The 21,028-nt window shown below is 40.9% G+C and overlaps 1 long non-coding RNA gene across 1 annotated transcript; it reads right to left on the bottom strand.

The window, feature by feature from the left end:
• Positions 1-187: 187 nt before the first annotated feature.
• LOC116531833 lies at positions 188-8,899 on the bottom strand. The gene is made up of 3 exons (XR_004260612.1): positions 8,740-8,899; positions 3,250-3,354; positions 188-469 (listed from the first exon to the last, which is right to left on the bottom strand). It is a non-coding gene; the product is annotated as an uncharacterized LOC116531833 (long non-coding RNA).
• Between the last annotated feature and the right edge of the window lie 12,129 nt (positions 8,900-21,028).

Genomic DNA, 21,028 nt, shown 5'->3' with positions numbered 1-21,028 from the left:
AAATTAGCTGGGCATGGTGGCGCGTGCCTGTAATCCCAGCTACTCAGGAGGCTGAGGCAGGAGAATTGCCTGAACCCAGGAGGCGGAGGTTGCGGTGAGCCGAGATCGCGCCATTGCACTCCAGCCTGGGTAACATGAGTGAAACTCCGTCTCAAAAAAAAAAAAAAAAAAGAATCAATACATGGAATTGAGGCTAACACATTTATTTCTATTTCACTCCGTAAGATAGCAGGTGGGGACCCTGGAGAGTAGGTCTCTTAACAAAGGTGGTAGTAGAGGCTGTCTGCAAAGGTGAAGGTCATGATGATGGTTTCCTACTTAGTTCATGTAAAGGAGTTGGAGAAGGAGTAAAACATCCTCTAGGAAGAGATGGTTGTGGTAGAGATTGTGGTGGGGATGGCCCTCTATCTGCCTGTAGAACTGGTTGAAAAGATCCTGAAGTCTACGAGCAGCCTGATGGTCCATGCTCCTGTAATACAAATAGTCAAATGTTTAAATGCTTGCAATAAAATATGCAGGCCAGACTATATAACAGTAGACATTTGTGGGCTTTTAAAGAGATTTTTACACCAAAGTAATTAATTAATTATTTTTTTTGAGATGGAGTCTTGCCCTGTTGCCCAGGCTGGAGTGCAATGGTACGATCTCGGCTCACTGCAGCCTCCACCTCCTGGATTCAAATGATTCTCCTGCCTTAGCTTCCTGAGTACCTGGAATTACAGGCATACACCACCACACCTGGCTAATTTTTATATTTTTAGTAGAGACAGGGTTTCACCATGTGGCCAGGCTGGTCTTGAACTCCTGACCTCGTGATCCACCCACCTCAGCCTCCCAAAGTGCTGGGATTACAGGCGTGAGCCACCGCACCCGGCCCTAAACTTATTAATTTATTAACTTTCAAGGACCTAACAGTATATAGAAAAGACTTGTATAGAAATATAATAAGCATTTTAAACTCTACACAAGGACTACTTCTGCTAACACTCTAATGCTAGGAAAGTTGGTATCCTCATCAAAGGCCTTATGAAATACTACTACAACATAATGACAAATTAGATTTCATGATAAACATATGCAAAAAAATACTCTATATGTCTTGGACCTGTTAGAATAGTTGGTTCAAATATGGATAATTAATATAAGGTCATTAGTTTAATTTCCTTGGGAGCCAAATAAGTTTATACAAAGATTCTGTCTCATAGTATCAGTGACCTAGCTGTCTAATAATAGTAACAATGAATAGAAAGTAACATCCATTTGCATGGTAATATATACTTGTCAGAGTTTTTATATCTATCATCTGTTTTGATCCTTATTATAATTCTGTTATGTAAGTTGGGCAAGTAGTTACATTTCACTGCTTGCAGATGAGGAAACAAACTCCAAAAGTTTGAGTAAATGGACAAAGTCCACACAGCGTGAAACATGATAAGATTTGAATGCAATTCTTCATATACCTAATTCAGTTCCCTTTTTATTATAAAAGACTACCTCTTCATAAATGCATGTAATTTGTCATGAACTGAGGACAGAACCTTCAGGAATGCCCCATTGAGGGGTAAAATAAGGGAAAGTAACTGAATTCTCAGAAATACAAAAGGGGCCAGGAGCAGTGGCTCATGTCTGTAATCCCAGCACTTTGAGAGACTGAGTTGGGCATATCACTTGAGGTTAGTTGTTCGAGACCAGCCTGGCTAACATGGTGAAGTCCCATTTCTGCTAAACATACAAAAATTAGCTGGGGATGGTGGCAGGCACCTGTAATCCCAGCTAGTTGGGAGGCCGAGGCAGGAGAATCACTTGAACCTGGAAGGAAGAGGTTGCAGTGACCTGAGATTGTGCCACTGTGCTACAGCCTGTGTGACAGAGTGAGACTCTATCTCCAAAAAAAAAAAAAAGGAAATAGGAGGATAGAAAAAAAAAAGAAAACCTTATTGAAAAGAAATGATCAAATATTATGAAGTGAACTAGAGTGAGGCTAGGAAAAGGCCGACAGATTGTATCATTTGAAGTTCCCTGCTGACTTTTGCTTACCTTACTTTTCTATAGAATGGTAGAAACAAACCAATTCAATCAATAAACACCTAGTGAGCATCCATTATGTTAAAATGCAATCTTCACTTTATACATATTACCTGCAATGGACTTTCAAAGAGAAAGTAGCTGAATGTATAAAGTTTAAAGGTTTTTAAAAATACAGTATTTGAGATTTACACAGGTATACAGAGGGCTTTGAGATTGTTAAAATGTAAAGATTTTCTTTATTTTTGAGATGAGATCTTGCATATGGTCCAATTTTTTTCTTTTTTCTTTTCTTTTTTCTTATTTGAGATGGAGTCTTGCTCTGCCACCCAGGCTAGGAGTGCAATGGCATGATCTCGGCTCACTGCAACCTCCACCTCCCGGGTTCAAGCAATTCTCCTGCCTCAGCCTCCCAAGTAGCCGGGATTTCAGGCACCTGCCATCATGCTGGGTTAATTTCTTTGTATTTTTGTAGAGATGGGGTTTCACCATGCTGGTCAGGCTGGTCTCGAACTCCTAACCTCAGGTGATCCACCCGCCTCGGCTTCCCAAAGTGCTGGGATTATAGGCATGAGCCACCCCGCCTGGCCCCAATTTTCTTTCCAAAAGGAAATATTGTTGACCCAATTATTCACATCATCATAACAATTTTTTCTCAAAATGAGTTTTGTGGCTAGGTGTGGTGTCTCATGCCTATAATCCCTGAACTTTGGGAGGCTGAGAAAGGAGGATCACTTAAGGCCAAGAGTTTGAGATCAGCCTGGGCAACATAGTAATACCCTGTCTCTGCAAAACATTTAAAAATTAGCCAGGTATGGGGTGGTATGTTTTTGCAGTCCTAGCTACTTTGGAGGTGGAGGAGGGAGAATCACTTGAGCCTAGGAGGTTGAGGCTGCATTAAGCTTTGATCATGCCGCTACCCTCTAGCCTGGGCAACAGAGTGAGATTCTGTCTCAAAACAAACAAATTTTTGCTTGTTTAATGTGTTGTCACAAAACATTTAGGATAGTTGAGTAATCCCTGGGTCTTTTCCACACATGAAAATTGTTTATTGTCTTAGAAAATAAAATCTATGGAGTTATTGTTTTCTATACAGTTATTTTAAATGAAATGAGAATTTGCTAAAAAGTCTACTACTTATCATACTTTGCTTCCATCTAATGAAATAATTTCCTACCATGGATCACAATGTGACATGACACAATACATATCTAGTTTCATTACCTGTGTTCAGTATTGCTGGAGTTCTGTTCTGAGCTTCTTGATTTTTTCTTCCTTTTTTTATTTCTTAGCTTGAGGTTAGGATCCGGCTCTGAATTCTTCATTTCTCTGCAATGATCACCAAGATAAATATTCACTTAATAATGTATTTTCAGGAAATATCTAAGCAATATTACATATGAAATATATTGAGCATTTTTTGCTCCTTGAATTTTCACACCCTTGTTCATTGACTATTTTCATGACAATTAAGTACTCATGTGGGGGTAGGGATAGTGCTGGTGGTAGAAGTGGCATAATGAAGAAATAGATCCCCAACTAAAGCCAAACCATTGTGTTTTCATTCCTAGAAAAAAAAAATCAGCCTGGGTAACATGGTGAAAGCCTGCCTCTACAAATAATTTTAAAAAAGAAGAGAAAAGAAAAAAAATTTGCCAGGCATGGTGGTGTGCACCTGTGGTCCCAGCTGCTAGGGAGGCTAAGGTGGGAGGATCCCTTGAGCCTTTGGCCAGGGGTGGGGGGCGGTAGGGGCGCGTTGAGGCTGCAGTGAGGCAAGATCATGCCACTGCACTCGAGCCTGGAAGACAGAGTGAGACCCTGTCACAAAAAAAAAAGAAAAACATGGTAGACAAATTTATTTTCATTTATCATGGACATTTTAACTGTTTTGTGTTGAAATTCAGATCTTAGAGATAAACAATTTTTTTTTTGAGATGGAGTTTCACTCTTGTTGTCCAGGCTGGAGTGCAATGGTGCAATCTCGGCTCACTACAACCTCTGCCTCCTGAATTCAAGCAATTCTCCTGCCTCAGCCTCCCTAGTAGCTGGGATTACAGACACCCGCTACCATGCCCAGCTAATTTTTTTTTTTTTGTATTTTTTGTAGAGATGGGGTTTCACTCTGTTGGCCAGGCTGGTCTCGAACTCCTGACCTCAGGAGATCCACCCACCTCAGCCTCCCAAAGTGCTGGGATTACAGGTGTGAGCCACCATGCTTGACCGGAATAAACGTGTGTGTGTATATGTGTGTGTGTGTGTGTGTGTGTGTGTGTGTGTGTGTGTTTTATACCATACATACACAAAGTCCTGGAAACAACCCAAATGTCCAGGAACTGATGAATGGATAAGTAAACTGTCACGCATCTATACAATATAATATTTATCAACAACAAAAATGAACCACTGATACATGCAACCACATGGATGAGTCTCAGAAGCATGGTGCTGAGTGAAAGAAGCCAGAAACAAATGGATCGTTATTCTACGATCCCAAGTATATGATACTATTAAAAATATAACACTATATGCATAGAAATTAGATCAGTGGTTGCTAGGCTGGAAGTAGGTTGAAGGCATTGAAATACAAAGAAACCCAAGGGAACTTTCTGGGGTCATAGAAAGATTCCGTATCTTGACTGTGATAGTAGATAAATGACTATATGTATTTGTCAAAATTCATACAACTTTTTACACGTTGAAAGTAAATTTAACAATAGGTAAATTATACCTCAACAGAAATAAAAGCATATGTTCATATAACATATGTTCCCACAAGGTACCTAGCAGCTTTATTTGTAATGGCCAAAACCTGGAAATACCTCAAATGTCCGTTGACAGGAAAACAGACAAACTGTGGCCTGTGTGTATAATGGAACATGAGTCAGCAACAAAAGAAATGAATCACTGATGCACTGATGGATGAAAACCAGAATATTCCAAGTGAAACAAGCCAGACAAAAAAAGAGAATGCACTCTGTATCGTTCCATTTATTTAAAACTCTAAAAACCTATTATATTTATTATAGTGATATACAGCAAATCAATGACTGCCAGGGGATGGCAGGGCAGGGAATGATATGAGGGGAGGATTACAAAGGGGAAAGAGTAGTTTCTGAGGTGTTGGATATTCTTAGTATCTTGACATAGTGACAGTATCATGGATGTATACATACATCAAAATGTATCAAATTACACACTTCATTCTATTATTTATAAATTTCTTTTTATAGAGTTACTTATAAATAACTTCATTGTATTTTACAGTATGTATGGTTATAACATAAAAATACATATTTATATTATTTAGAGACAGGGTTTTGCCATGTTGTTCAGGCTGGTCTGTAACTCCTGGGCTAGAGTGATCCACCCGCCTCAGCCTCTCAAAGTGCTGGGATTACAGGCATGATCTACTGTGCCCAGTCCAATATGTTTCTTGAACTACTTCTCAACTGACAGATATTTCACTTGTTTACAGTGCTTCACCATAATTCTACAAAAAAATATCCTGTGCTTATGATTTGGGTCCAGAAATATAAAGTACTGCATAACTGAAACAATACAATATTAAAAATTACTCTTACAAAAAATATTACTCTTAAAAAAGAGAAAGAATAAAGTATGTGGTAAGAGTAGGTTATTAAGTAAAACAATAAGCCGCGCGTGGTGGCTCACGTCTGTAATCCTAGCACTTTGGGAGGCTGAGGTGGGTGGATCACCTGAAGTGGGGAGTTCGAGACCAGTCTGACCAACATGAAGAAACCCCATCTCTACCAAAAATGCAAAATAAGCTGAGCGTGGTGGTGCATGCCTATAATCCCAGCTACTTGGGAGGCTGAGGCAAGAGAATCACTTGAACCTGGGAGGTGGAGGTTTCGGTGAGCCGAGATCGTGCCACTGCACTCCAGACTGGGCAACAAGAGCAAAACTCCATCTCAAAAAAAAAAAAAAAAATTAAGTAAAACAATAATATCTAATATATAGTATGCCTTCCTTTCATGAAATTTCCACTACTGTTTTTGTTCACTTTCTTCAACTTTTACTAAGTCCACTCAAGAGTCTATTAAGATTAAACAAAAGCAATTAGAAATTGTCGCCTCCCTTAGGCAAAGGTGGCTGCCCGTTGATAACTCTACTATGTAGGCTATTCCTTTTTTATGTAATTGCCAATAAAGAGAAATTGACCTATACCACATATGAAACATAAGCTACCGTACATTCTTTCCTTAGATAACTTACTGAATAGAGGTTGTCAAGACCAAGCATCCATGAATATATTTGACCGCATTATCACTATTTTAAAATGATTGAAAATATGTTCAACTTTTATGATTATAGAATTTTTAAAATTTCTTTTGTAATTTGTTATGAGTGGAAATGTGTCAAAGACTTCATGTTTAAAATGATTAAGACTCAAATGACCCTTAAACTAAAAGCAATGCAAAGAGGATATACAATAACACTCATTAACTCAGGATCTCTAGTGAAAGATTTTGCTTAAATAACATTGGACCGAGGCAGAAAATACACATACATAATGAAAGAAACTCAGGAACATTCAAATCATCAAGGTGGTTGCTTTTTCTTTCAATACATATATAATTGCCTTGATAATAATTTATTCCTAGTTAACCATAAACATGACATATTATGACATAAATAAGCAGTCTCCTTGGAGCAATAATGTAGGTTTCATCACCGTGTATACATAGGGATCCACAACATTGGAATGTGATGGATATGTCCCATATGTTCATTCCACTGATTCTTTCACAGCTGTCACCTATGGCAATATTTATCAAATAGTACACTTTAAATAAGGGCAGATTATTGTCTGTCAATTATACCTGCACGACTATAACTTACAAAAAAAAGAAAACCTGTGTGTCTGGGGCAACATGTCTTGTTGGCAACTAACTGTGGCTGGTTCTTATTTTAATTCTAATTTTAAGGGACAACACTGGAGAGTTTTAGGCGGGGGCCTGATATAATCTGAATGATGGAAGACACTAGAATCACATATATGTATGAAATTGGAAAAGACTGAGCTCTTTAGAGAATTCCATAGGTGTCCTTGAGGTTCCTGAATTTGTGTGTATGTATGTGCACATTCTGCTTTTTACAAAAATTCCCACACCATTCACCAGCTTCTCAAAAATGTCCTTGAAGATAAAATATTGGCTGGGTGAGGTGGCTCATGCCCATAATTCCAGCACATTGGGAGGCTGCGGTGGGCAGATCTCCTGAAGTCAGGGGTTCAAGACCAGCCTGGCCAACATGGTGAAACCCCTTCTCTACTAAAAATATAAAAATTAGCCAGGTGTGGTGACACATGCCTGTAATCCCAGCTACTCAAGAGGCAGAGTCAGGAGAATCACTTGATCCCAGAAGGCGGAGGTTGCAGTGAGCTGAGATTGTGCCACTGCACTCCAGCCTGGATGACAAAGCAAAACTCTGTCTCAAAAAAGAAAAAAAAAAGAAAATATTAAGAACCACTCATTTATTGGATCCTTATTTTAGTTGAGAAAGTTGAAATCTAGAGAAGTAAAATGATTGGTTCAAAACCAGGGTGACGAGTTGATGAAGTCATAATGGGTTTATGATGCTGACTACCCTCTCTTACCTGGTCCCCTTATCTCTTGCTGCCCCCAATACTTTTGATAAATAAAGCATAAATCATAAGGACCTGGCACATAGCAACAAGCCAGTATCTGCTGAACCTTGGTTTCAGGGTTTGCCCAAGTCACGAGGAGAGTATGTGTGCTGATCCATTAGAAATTGGAAGCCAATACAAAGGTTTGAAAGTACTCTCATGGCTTTCTCATGAAATGTGTATAACTTTCTAAATTGCCTACAATAAGCATGTACTATTAAAACCACAACGAACAATACATCATAAATAATAAATTATTTACATTTGATTGTTACTGTGAGCCTACTCTGTGCTATGGATGCAAGAATAATATATACTTGGCATACTAGAGCTGTAGTTTTCTTTTTTGAAATGCACCACAAATAAGTTTATGCTGGATCATTTACAACAGTAATTTCATTAAAATGTGAATAAAACTGCTTAACCAGAAGGCCACATTGCAGGGTGCACTTCACATGGGAAGGTTCATACAGCCTTCAGATATCCCTGTTTAGGATGCCAGGAGGGTCCTTTTTTTTTTTTTTCAGCAATCCAAAGGGACAAACAGGATCACCCCAAATTGTTTCCCAGCTCTGCGGATTATAGAAATATCAGGCTACTCTGATAGCCTTGCAAGGTCCCAGATTACTGAAATAACCTTGCCTTTCTTTGCTCAATGTTGAGCATTGAGAAGATGGCTATGATGCAAGTCAATGCCTAATGAACATCTGGTTTTTACCAAACCTCCATGGTACCAGTACAAACTGTATGAGAACATTTCAGAAAGTCATACTTCCAAATATCAAGGCATTTAGCTCTAGTTAAATAACGACCTTTCTGGAGATTTGAGTTTAATCTGAGTTCAGCAGTGTTAGAACTTATCAAATAGGTTATTTTCAACCACACAGAGAGAACTCTCATGATTATCATAATTAACAACCCTAGCCATAGGGTATACACGGACACAGTGCCTAATCAGATATTAAGAGAGGAAGTTCAGTGAGAGACATACCTTTAAAAATGAGCCTATTGTACAGAAGGGAGTAAAACATAATCAAAGGACAATTGAGAATTGTGTTACATACTTATCAGATTCAGGACATCAGTGTCTGTCTGATCTTTATCTGTGCTTAAAAGTCTGGGTCCATACCACCACAGGGCCACACCAGCTGTAAATGACACTCTTCTATGTACTTATAATAGTATGACCTGAAAAGGAAAGAAAGTATTGTTGAATTCCTTTGCCACAGACATAAACCAATTTTCCACAGTAAGTATTCAGTAAGAAGGAAAAAACAAACAAACAAACAAACAAAAACAGTCTTTTAAACTGTTTAAAATATAACAAGGGCCAAACAAGGTGGCTCACGCCCACAATCCCAACACTTTGGGAGGCCAAGATAGGTGAATTGCTTGAGCCCAGGAGTTTGAGACCAGCCTGGATAACATAGCATGACCACTTCTCTATTTAAAAATAAAGTAAAATAAAATTAAAATGTAACAACAACTCTTAAAACCCTCCAAGCCACTACCCACCCTTAGGAGAAATTAGCCTAAGACTGAAGCTAGTCTGGTCTTTATAAGGTCATACCTATTGTGATATAATCAACTATGACCAGTTATTAACCTTACTGGGTAATGTCTGAGATTCAGGCTTGTGGTCAAAGATACTGAACAGGCTTTTCTACTTACTTAAGCCATTGTTCCTTTTCTGAAGCTAATGAAACAAATAATTTATTAGGTCCACATCCAAACACACAGAAACGTTTTCCCACCATAGCTTATTGATTTCAGTGATGGTTGAGTATCCTGACATTGGGTGTTAAGCAACAGTTTGGAATTCATACTCAAGTAACTGTAAGCAGCTTAAAAAACTGGACTGAACCACTTAAGTGAGAGGTTATTGCAAATACCTGTTTATACGTATTCCCAAAACATCCATTTTATAGAAGCATGCACAGTTACTATGCATGGCTATAGACTTGTTCAAAGCATCAAAGGTCTGAAACCATGTCCTAATTATGTGAACCATCAAGGTAACTGTGGCCTTAATCCTGACCAATTCATGCTGCCAAACAACAATGAAGCACCCCTTGTATCAAGACTGGCGGAACATTACTGTTTGTCAGTGATGACTACGTTGACAGGGAAAAATCCATGGAAAGCTCAGGATACCCTCTCTCATTGAAATCCCCATTCCCAGATATCCACAGAGTTCTCTCATCTCCTCCCTCAGATCTTTCCTCTGATGTCTTCTTCTCAGCGAGGCCTTAGCTCTACAATCCACCCAGAGGTGCAAATCCCATACCCACCACACACTGTTCCCTTTCCCTGCTCAGTTTGCTGTTGTAGCACTTACGACTATAATGACACATACATAACTTACTGATCCTATTGTATCAGTCTCCTCTACTAGAATGTGAGCTCCATGTGAATTGGGATATTTTGGGTCTATTTCGTGGCTGTACTTTCCACATTAAGAACATGATGAGCATATACTAGATGTTCAACAAATGTTTGTTGAAGAAATTAATGAAGGTCACCTTTGTTCACCAGTCCTAATCTTCATGCCATTCCCAGAGGTGACCTTGTCAACAGTATAGTGCACTTGTAAAAGAAGTACATTATATAACTTCCTTCTACTTACTACATTTTGATTCAAAGGCCCATTAAAAATCGACATCTTGTACCTCAAGCTGTTGAATATTTTTACAATACTTTAAACAAAAGTCACCTTTTTTCAATCCTCTCTTGAAATCCAAGCAATTATAGCTCTGTGAATGTGACCATAATCAACTCTTTATTTGCATTTTTATTTTTTTAAGACAGGGTCGCACTTTGTTGCCCAGGCTGGTGTGCAGTGATGAAACCTTGACTCACTGCAGCTTTGACCTCCTGGGCTCAAACAATCGTCCCACCTCAGCCTTCTAAGTAGCATTGACTACAGGTGCACACCACCATGCTCACCTAATTTTGTATTTTTTGTAGAGATGAGGTTTCGCCATGTTGTACAGGCTGGTCTCGAAGTCCTGAGCTCAAGCAATCGGCCCTCCTCAGCCTCCAAAGTACTGGGATTATAGGCCTGTGCCACCACACCCAGCCCAACTCTTTTATTTGTGATATTTTCACTCATAGTTCTCAATAATATGCTCAAACTCCAATTTGGTTGTTCTTGTTTACTCTTTATTATGAACAATTTCAAAGCTGATAGAAGAATGCATCAAAAATTTCATGTACCCACCAACCAGCTTCAACAATAATCCAATAATCACCGTTTTCTCTTTCTTTCTCTCTCTTTCTTTCTTTCTTTTTCTTTCTTTCTTTCTTTTTTTTTTTTTTTTTTTTTGAAACAGAGTCTCACTCTGTCACTCAGGGTGGAGTGAAATGGCGCGATCTTGGCTCACTACGACCTCTGCCACCCTTGCTTGTTGAGGCAAGCTAGTCTCCTGCCTCAGCCACCCAAGTAGCTGGGATTACAGGCGCCTGCCTCCACACCTGGCTAATTTTTGAATTTTTACTAGAGACAGGGTATTGGCCAGGCTGGTCTTGAACTCCTGACCTCAGGTGATCCACCCACCTTGGCCTCCCAAAGTGCTAGGATTACAGGTGTTAGCCACCATGCCCGGCTAATAATCACCATTTTCTTCAGCAGAGATCGTGCCACTGCACTGCAGTCTGGGCATCAGAGCAAGAACCTGTCTGAAAACAAAAACAAAAACAAAACAAATCACCATTTACCAATTATGTTTTATTTGCTATTTTGGGGGCTGAAATATGTCGACGTATATTCCAATTATCATATGAATTCACACATGAATTCTAAGAAGCTATATAATCCATGCAGTTTACAATAATATCCACCCTAAACAATAAGGACTTTAGGGAAATGTAACCAAGATGCCATCATTGCCTCTAAAAAATTATAACTATTCTTTAATGGCACATGAAAACATCCATGTCCAATTTCCCTGTTTGACCTAAATACACCTCTTAAATTTTTCTTGTTCTTATTAGGATCTAAAGAAGCATCAGCATAAATAGCTAATGTATGTGGGACTTAATACCTAGGTGGTGGGTTGATAGCTGCAGCAAACCACCATGGCATACGTTTACCTATATAACAAACCTGCAAGTCCTGCAGATGTATTGTGGAACTTAAAATAAAATTTTAAAAAAGAAGTATTACAAATAATATTGATTCAAATATTTCTTCTTCATCTTCTAATCTGTAACAATTCTCCCTGTTTTATTCTTTGCTATTCCTTTGGCGAGAGATTAGTCTATTATTGGTCCTGTAGAATTTTTCACTTTCTACATTTCACTATTCCAGTGCAAAACATACTCCTTTTTTTTTTTTTTTTTTTTTTTTTTTGAGACGGAGTTTCGCTCTTGTTACCGAGGCCGGAGTGCAATGGCGCGATCTCGGCTCACCGCAACCTCCGCCTCCTGGGTTCAGGCAATTCTCCTGCCTCAGCCTCCTGAGTAGCTGGGATTACAGGCACACGCCACCATGCCCAGCTAATTTTTTGTAGTTTTAGTAGAGACGGGGTCTCACCGTGTTGACCAGGATGGTCTCGATCTCTTGACCTCGTGATCCACCCGCCTCGGCCTCCCAAAGTGCTGGGATTACAGGCTTGAGCCACCGCGCCCGGCACATACTCCTTTTTAAGCAGAATATCTTGTAGTTAGTTCTATGGATTTGGTTAGATTTAGGTACAATATTTTGTTTTGGCAAGAACATTCATAGTTGATGCTTTGTACTTTGATTGCATGATTTCAGCATTCACATATTATTATTATTTTTTGAGGTGGAGCCTCGCTCTGTTGCCCAAGCTGGAGTGCAGCAGTGCAGTCGCTGCCACCTCCGCCTCCTGGGTTCAAGCAATTCTGCCTCAGCCTTCTGAGTAGAGTAGCTGGGACTATAGGTGAGCACCACCATGCCCGGCTAATTTTTGTGTTTTTAGTAGAGAGGGGTTTCACCATGTTGGCCAGGCTGGTCTTGAACTCCTGACCTCTGGTGGTCTGCCTGCCTCAGCCTCCCAAAGTGCTGGGATTACAGGCATGAGCCACCACACCCGGCCACACTCACATATGTTTTGCATATATTTGATATAAAAGATCAGTGAGTTGAAGTATTCTTATCTTGATTAACCCACACTATAAAATTTCCCACCAATCTTGTACCTAAATTTTATTAAATCTAAGGGCTGGTTTATTTTTTATTGTTGATATGCAGTTCACATACAATATAATTAATCACATAAAAATATACAAGTCACTGCTTTTTAGCACACTCAGAAAATTGTGCATCCATTAGCACAACCAATTTTGGAACATTTTTCTAAAATGAATGCTCCATTTCTATTAGTAGTCATTCCTTATTCCCCCTTCCCCAGCCCCTGGCAACTACTAATCCACTTTGTGTCTGTTTGGATTTGCCTATTCTGGCCATTTCATATAGATGAGATCATGCAATCTGCACTCTTTTGTGTCTGGCTCTTTAATGTATTATAATATTTTTAGGGTTAAATCCATGTATCTGTACTACATTTCATGTTATGGCTAAAATAATCCATGGTATGGATATAGCACATTTGCTTATTTTTATTTTTTATTTGTATTATTTTTTTTTGAGACAGAGTCTTTGTCTGGTGCCCAGGCTGGAGTTCAGTGACGCCATCTTGGCTCACTACAATCTCTGCCTCCCAGGCTCAAGAGATTCTCCTGCCTCAGCCTCCCAAGTAGCTGGGACTACAGGTGCCTGCCACCACGCCTGGCTAACTTTTGTATTTTTAGTAAAGATGAGGTTTCACTATATTGGCCAGGCTGGTCTCAAACTTCTGACCTTGTGATCTGCCCACCTCTGCCTCCCAATGTGCTGGGATTACAGGTGTGAGCCACCGCACCAGCCAGCACATTTGTTTAAATATTAACCAGTTCATGGGCATTTGGGTTGTTTCTTTTGGGTTTTATGAATAATGCCTCAATCATTCATGCATAACTTTTGTTTGAATATGTTGTTAGTTCTCTTGGATATATACTTAGGAGTGGAATTGCTGGATTATATAGTAACCCTATGTTTAACTTTTTATTATTTCAATAGGTTTTGGGGAAACAGGTGGTGTTTGATTACATGGATAAGTTCTTTAGTAGTGATTTCTGAGATTTTGGTGCACCCATTACCCAAGCAGTGTACACTGTATCTAATGTGTAGTCTTTTATCCCTTGCCCTTGCCTCCTTCCCACCTCCCCACCTCCAACATCCCCAAAGTCCATTGTATCTTTTTTCTTTAGATGGAGTCTCCCTCTGTCACCCAGGCTGGAGTACAGTGGAGTGATCTTGGCTCACTGCAACCTCTACCTCCTGTGCTCAGGCGATTCTCCTGCCTCACCCTTCCCAGTAGCTGGGATTACAGGTATGTGCCATCATACCCAGCTAATTTTTGTATTTTTGTAGAGGCAGGGTTTCATTATGTTGTCCAGGAACTCCTGAGCTCAAGTGATCCATCTGCCTTGACCTTGCGAAATGCTGGGATTACAGGTAGGAGCCACCCTGCTTGAACCACTGTATCATTCTTATGCCTTTGGGTCCTCACAGCTTAGCTCCCACTTATAAGTGAGAATATATGATGTTTGCTTTTCCATTCCTGAGTTACTTCACTTAGAATAATGGTCTCCAATTCCATTCAGGTTGCTGTGAATGCCATTATTTCATTCCTTTTATGACTAAGTAGTAGTCCATGGTGTGTATATATATATATGTGTGTGTGTGTGTATATATATATATATATATACACACATACATAAGTATGTATAAATATGTGTATGTGTATATATATACATATATACACCATGGACTACTAGTCAAAAAAGGAATGAAATAATGACATTCACAGCAACTGAAATATATATATATACCTGTATATACACATATATCACATTTTAAAATTCACTCATTGATGGGCATTTGGGCTGGTTCCATATTTTTGCAATTGCGAATGGTGCTGCTATAAACGTGTGTGCAAGTGTCTTTTTTGTATGATGACTTCTTTTCCTCTGGATGGATACACATGAGTGGGATCGCTGGATCAAATGTTTAACTTTCTGTTTAACTTTAAAGTGCCAAACTGCTTTCCATAATATTAAATATCTATCTACATCATTTTACTTTCCCACCAGCAGTGTATGACAGTTTCAATGTCTCTACATCTTCACACTTGTTTTCAATTTTGTTTTTATTCTAGCCATCCTAATAAGTGTGAGGTGTATCTCCTTGTGATTTTGCTTTGTATTTTCCCATTTGCCTAAATGAATGATACTGAGCATCCTTTTTTGTTTGTTTGTTTTGAGACAGAGTTTTGCTCGTTGCCCAGGCTAGCATCCTTTATTGAGCTGTTTGGCCGTTTGCATGGAGAAAGCAAAGGATTTGCAGCATGAGAGCCTGGCATGTTTGGATCCATCCTGCCACCCTAATTCACCTTGGCAAAGCCATTTTACCTCTGTCGACTTTGGTTTCCTGGCACAATGAGTGCTTATTGAATCTGTGTCCTTTCAGGGAATATAGACAGAATAAAAAGGCTATGACTTGGTTCTCTGGGTCAGGCGATGGTCATTCCTCCCCTAAATAAAGGAGGAGAAAGACAGGGAAATACCCAGAGAGGGGCAGCTGAGATTCATAGCTAAGTTATTTTTTGGGTAATTCCATGGGGGGAGAGGGGAAAGCTCTTTTCGGTTTCCATTTTCTATAACGTGGAGTTGTGGCAGAGCCTTAATCCCTCCCCCAACTCTCCCCTCAGCAGGAGAAGGCAGCTGACTGACAAGAACAAAGCATCACCTAAGCCCATTTATTCTCCTCCCCCCGCACCTCCTGGTAATTCCCACCCACCTCTGCCCAAACTGCAAGGGAATGAGTAAGAGAAAAGGTCTGGGAGTATCTGGCAGCAGGTGGTCTTGGGGTGGGGGTAGGGGACTGAGAGTGTGAAGGTCAGTTGCTGAAGAGTGAAATGGAGGCAGGAAATTCTGAGAAGTTGGAGCCGTCGAAAGGCCAGTTGTAGTGCCCTTAGAGGCCTTGGATTTCTTTTTAAAGTGTTTCTTTTAAGATGAGTACACTTAGCCGGGCGCGGTGGCTCAAGCCTGTAATCCCAGCACTTTGGGAGGCTGAGGCGGGTGGATCACGAGGTCAAGAGATCGAGACTATCCTGGTCAACATGGTGAAACCCCGTCTCTACTAAAAATACAAAACATTAGCTGGGCATGGTGGCGCGTGCCTGTAATCCCAGCTACTCAGGAGGTTGAGGCAGGATAATTGCCTGAACCCAGGAGGCGGAGGTGAGCCGAGATCGCGCCATTGCACTCCAGCCTGGATAACAAGAGTGAAACTCCGTCTCAAAAAAAGATGAGTACACTTGTACCTGGGCAGGGATAACTTTGGTTCCCACTGAAAACACGTATTTGTGAAAAAAAAAAAATTCTCACAAAAACCAATCAAGGACTACATTGTGGGGGAAAAAAAGGATCCACAATATCTTCACAGTCAATTTTTTTAAGCAACCCGAATAGCTTGCATGGTTCCCATGGGCTTTGGGAACTCAGTAGGCTATTATTTTTAAACGATCTTAATTTGCATCTTCCCTCCCCTTAGGAAACAGGTGCTGGGAGGATGCACGCCCCAAGTTAACAGTCCGCAGAGTACTGTCATCAACAGATTATCTTCGTTTTCCTTAATATACTACAGGTGTCTGCATTCTGCGAACATGATTTTTGCAAGACGAACAAGTCCCTTTTTTTCTTTCTTTTCTTTTCTTTTCTGAGACGGAGTTTCGCTCTTGCTGCCCAGGCTGAAGTGCAATGGCGCGATTTCAGCTCACCGCAACCTCCGCCTCCCGGATTCAAGCGATTCTCTTGCCTCAGCCTTCCGAGTAGCCGGGATTACAGGCATGCGCCACCACGCCCAGCTAATTTTGTATTTTTAGTAGAGACCGGGCTTGTCCATGTTGGCCAGGCTGCTCTTGAACTCCCGACCTCAGATGATCCGCCCGCCTCGGCCTCCCAAAGTGCTGGGATTACAGGCGTGAGCCACCGCGGCCGGCAGCAAGTCCCTTTTTTCAAAAGAAGATATCACTCTGGGGACTGCGCAGGCAGGGGAAACCTAGGAGTCGCGATCACTCCTTCGGCCTCAACACACCCCCACCCACCTAGACGGCGCATGCGCCACCAGCAGCATCTTCTGGAAGGCTGCAGAAGTGCTTGGCCCCTCGCAGTTCCTGAAAAAAAGTGGGAGGTGATAAGGCACGGGCAGTGTTTGGTCTTGGGAACCCGTTTCTCACCTGGGGAGGGAGCAATTGAGGCTTACGTCAGGCGTATAGATGATATAAACTGATGACATCGCTTGAAAGTGTACTTGTTTAAACTTCTTTTTCCTCTAAACAGTTTTGTGAATGTTAAACGGTACGCTTTTCGTTTTCTCGATACATCAGTCTCCTTTACCCTCTTGCAAGCGAAAACTGTACTCAAAGGAATCACGTGGGACGAATAGATACTACTCAGCAACTAGCAAAGAGGAGAGGTTTCCCACCCAACTTTCCCAAAGCTGCTTCTCTCCACCCCTTCTTGCACCTGGGGAAGCCTGAGGACACCCCACTCCTACCCTGGGCGAAGCCGGCACTAGGAAGACTGGATTCCTTTCCCTTCTCCTCCCCGGATTCTTTAAGCCCTCACTTCCCAGGAATGGGGAGGGGGCATCCTACCCAGTATCTGAAGTGCGACTGCAGGACGTAGAGCGGGTTGGGCCTTTCCCGCTGGCGTGCGACCTTCAACCAGGTAGGTTTACTTCGCCTTTCTTTCTTTTCCTTTCTTTGCCTTTACTTTCCCTCACACTGGAGGACGCGAGATCAAGGTTTGTGCCGTGGGCGGCCTTTCTGGTGCAGAGGACCTTCCCTGCCCTCCAGCTTCTGGGTAGCCAGTGCTCGGAGCGACCTTGCGCGATGGCGGCTGCAGCTGGGCTGGCTTCAGCGTCCGGCGGGTATCTGAGGACTTTGGGGCGCGTTTCGGACGCCGAGTTTTTGCCGCTGCCTAGGTTTTACTTCTGGCAAGTGTAGGGAGGTCCTCCTAGAAGAGCCTTTCTGGCTTTCACCGTCGGTGGGCCTGGAAGCGTCTCCTGTGGCAGGGCGGGCAGGGGGAGAAAGGTGCGCCCACAGATTGCTTCGCCCCTCTCGTGTTCTCGCCACCCACATGGCTGAGGAGGGTGTGCGCTCTTGTTCAGTTTAGATTGGTTGTTAAACCACATGGCCGTCCTGCCGACAGGGGCAGGGCTCCCCGGAACGTAAACCTGAACAAGAAGAAAATTTTCCTCTAAGGAATATTTGACCAAAAAGAAATACAGCTTCAGGCCAAGCGCAGTGACTCACGTCTGTCTGTAATCCCAGCAGCTTGGAACGCTAAAGCGGGAGAATCGCTTGAGGCCAGGAGTTCAAGACCAGCCTGGTCAAACCCGGTCTCTTCACCAAAAATATAAAAAATTGACTGCCGCGGGCCTGCAGTGCCAGCTACTAGGGAGGCTGAGGTGGGAGGATTGCTTGCGCCCAGAGCTTTGCCGCTGTATTATGTTGGGATTGCTCCACTGCACTCCATCCTGAGCAATCAGAGCGAAATCCCTTCTATTAAAAAAAAAAAAAAAAAAGAAAAAGAAAAGAAAAAAAAGCGCTATCGTTCATTTCCATGTATGTATTTAACAACATGGAAGGACAAACCCTTAAATTTTTCAGGGGCGTTCACATTTTCATCTTTCTACAGTTCCGTACAATAGGATTTGAAATGGCCATGATTATTAATGAAATAAAATGAAAATTTTAAAGAAATAATTTTAAGTATCAAAGATGATAGAAGATAGTGGCAATAATACAAAATATCTATACAAATTGGCCAAATTAGACAAAAAGGTCAAAAAGGAAAGAAAACACAATTGTGTTGGTTATTTCCAGATGACAGTGCGCTCGCGCGCTCTCTGTCTCTCTCTCTCTCTCTCTCTCTCTCTCTCTCTCTGTGTGTGTGTGTGTGAGCGCATGTGCATCTATCTGTATGTGCATGTGTTTGTTGTTACAGATACTGAGGCAAAAATTCGGCTTTCTTTTCTCTTTTCTTTATTTTTCTCATTCTTTCTCTAATTCTTTCCTCCTTTTTCTTTTCTTTTTTTTTTTTTTTTTGAGATGGAGTTTCGCTGTTGTTACCCAGACTGGAGTCCTCCTCTGTCCTCAGGCTGAAATGTGGTGGCACTTTCAAGGCTGACTGCAGCCTCAATATTCTGTCCTCTGGCTGAAATGTGGTGGCACTTTCAAGGCTGACTGCAGCCTCAACATTCTGTCCTCTGGCAATCCTCCTACCACATCCTCCGTAGTAGCTGGCAGTGCACTACCACAAGTGCGCACTACCACACCAGACTAGCTATTTGTTGTTGTTTGCATGGGTATTTATTATTATTATTTATTATTTTTAGAGATGGGGTACCACCATATTGCTCACGCTGGTCTAGAACTCGCAAGCTAAAACAATCCACCTGCCTTGACCTCCCAAACTTCTTGGATGACAGTGCCTGGCAGGCCCCGGCCTTATTTCCAAAATGTAGTAACTCACATAAGTTCTGTGGTGATATGTAAAAAAGCAATTCCTGTTACTGCTTTTCCAACTTCGATTTTTTATTAACATGATGAGTTTTATGTGTACTTATTTATCCATATTTTGTTTGACCAATTTTGAGTATATGGTAGAAAGGCTTTCCATACTGCAGGGTGATAAAACAATGAGCCCATGTGTTCAGTTGTTGAATGATTATGTTCACGGTACAACTAATTCATGAATCCACATAGAATTTATCATGGTTTATTGGGTGAGGCATGAAACTATGAGACTTTTCTGTATGGCTAGAAATTTGTACCATGTTTTTATCACCACTTGATTTATGAGACTGCCTTGCCATGTACTAAATTCTTGTATGCCCTCTGGTTTAATTCTGGATATTGTGTTCTACATATTTTCGTATACGGAAATGCTAAATTTTTACCAAATGGGAATTAATTCTCATAACTTTCCTGGAAAATCCTTCCTGCTGATGATTCCACAATGAACGTAGGAAAAAACAAAGCCCTCTAAGTCCTTTAGATTTTCATCAGGATTAAGTTAGATTGATTAACTAATGATTAACTCAAATATTAAGAGGATACGTCTTTTTATTCTGAAATGTAGACTATGTTTACGATTGTTTAAGTCTGATATACTGTTCTTCAAAACCAGCAAAGTAAACTTAGGTAGATTTTTCATGTTTTCTCTGAATATTCCCAGGAACGTAATCTTTCATTGTTGGCATTTCAAAATAGTTTCAATGAAATTTCCTACATAAATATACATTTGATGGATTGTACAGTAAAAAATATTGATGAAGCCCTAAACTGATAAGAATTTACTTGAATTTAAGGTGTCAGTAAAAACTAAAAATATTTTCCATATTGCAAAACAGAAGGAAAAGAAGTAGTAAGAAAGAAGAAAAATTTGAACAGGTGCCCCTTGGAAAAACAAATATGTTAAAGGAATACATCAAGGAGAAATACATATTGGTAATTGATACAATTCGGACAATAAGTCTGAAGGAGAATAAAAATGTCTCTGCAACAGGGGAGGAGAAGAAAAGGTTCTATAAATAAAAACTGAAAACGGGCCTAGCATACCCTTTTGAGGTGACAGGTGAAACGTCGTGGTATTTTTGGTTTTTGTTTTCTGTTTTTCTCTGGAAGGACTGAAAGAAGGAAAAATGAGGTGATGGGACCTGAAAATGAAAACTTGGAAGAAGAGGAACAACAGCAGAACAGGTCCCAGGGGTTCATGGTCCTCTGTTCCACTTATCCAGAAAAGCAGTGAGACAGGTAGATATCTGTGCTGCCCCTCGACCCAGTGGAGACCCAAAGCCATCGAAACACACATTCACCTTGCGCCTCAATGGAAATTTGAACTTCACGGGAGTTTCATGTTCCCATAAAGAATGGGATGACATTGTACTGGGACAACTCTCCGTGTGCCAGACAGTCAAAGAAAAAAAAAAGACAGAGAAACAGAGAGCAGAAAGGAAGCCAGCCCCAATAAAAGTGGGCTAGAGTGTTGGGGTTGAGCTTCCCACGAGAATGAGCAAGGGGCAGAGGGACAGACAGAGACAGAGAGAAAGAGACAGAAACAGGAAAGGAGAGGGACAAACAGACACAGCAACATTCACACCCACCCACCCACACATACACATGCAAACTAAGGCAAAAAACCAATAAGAATACGCACATGCACACGAAACCAACCACGTTGTGGAAGGATCTGAAAGGAAACTCCATGGGGATGGAG

The sequence above is a fragment of the Sapajus apella genome, unplaced genomic scaffold (genome assembly GCF_009761245.1).
Source record: "Sapajus apella isolate SASKATOON/1434 unplaced genomic scaffold, GSC_monkey_1.0 scaffold73, whole genome shotgun sequence".
NCBI classification, from domain to species: Eukaryota; Metazoa; Chordata; class Mammalia; order Primates; family Cebidae; genus Sapajus; species Sapajus apella.
Note: the sequence above shows the minus strand (reverse complement) of the source record. Positions and strands in the feature narration are given on the sequence as shown.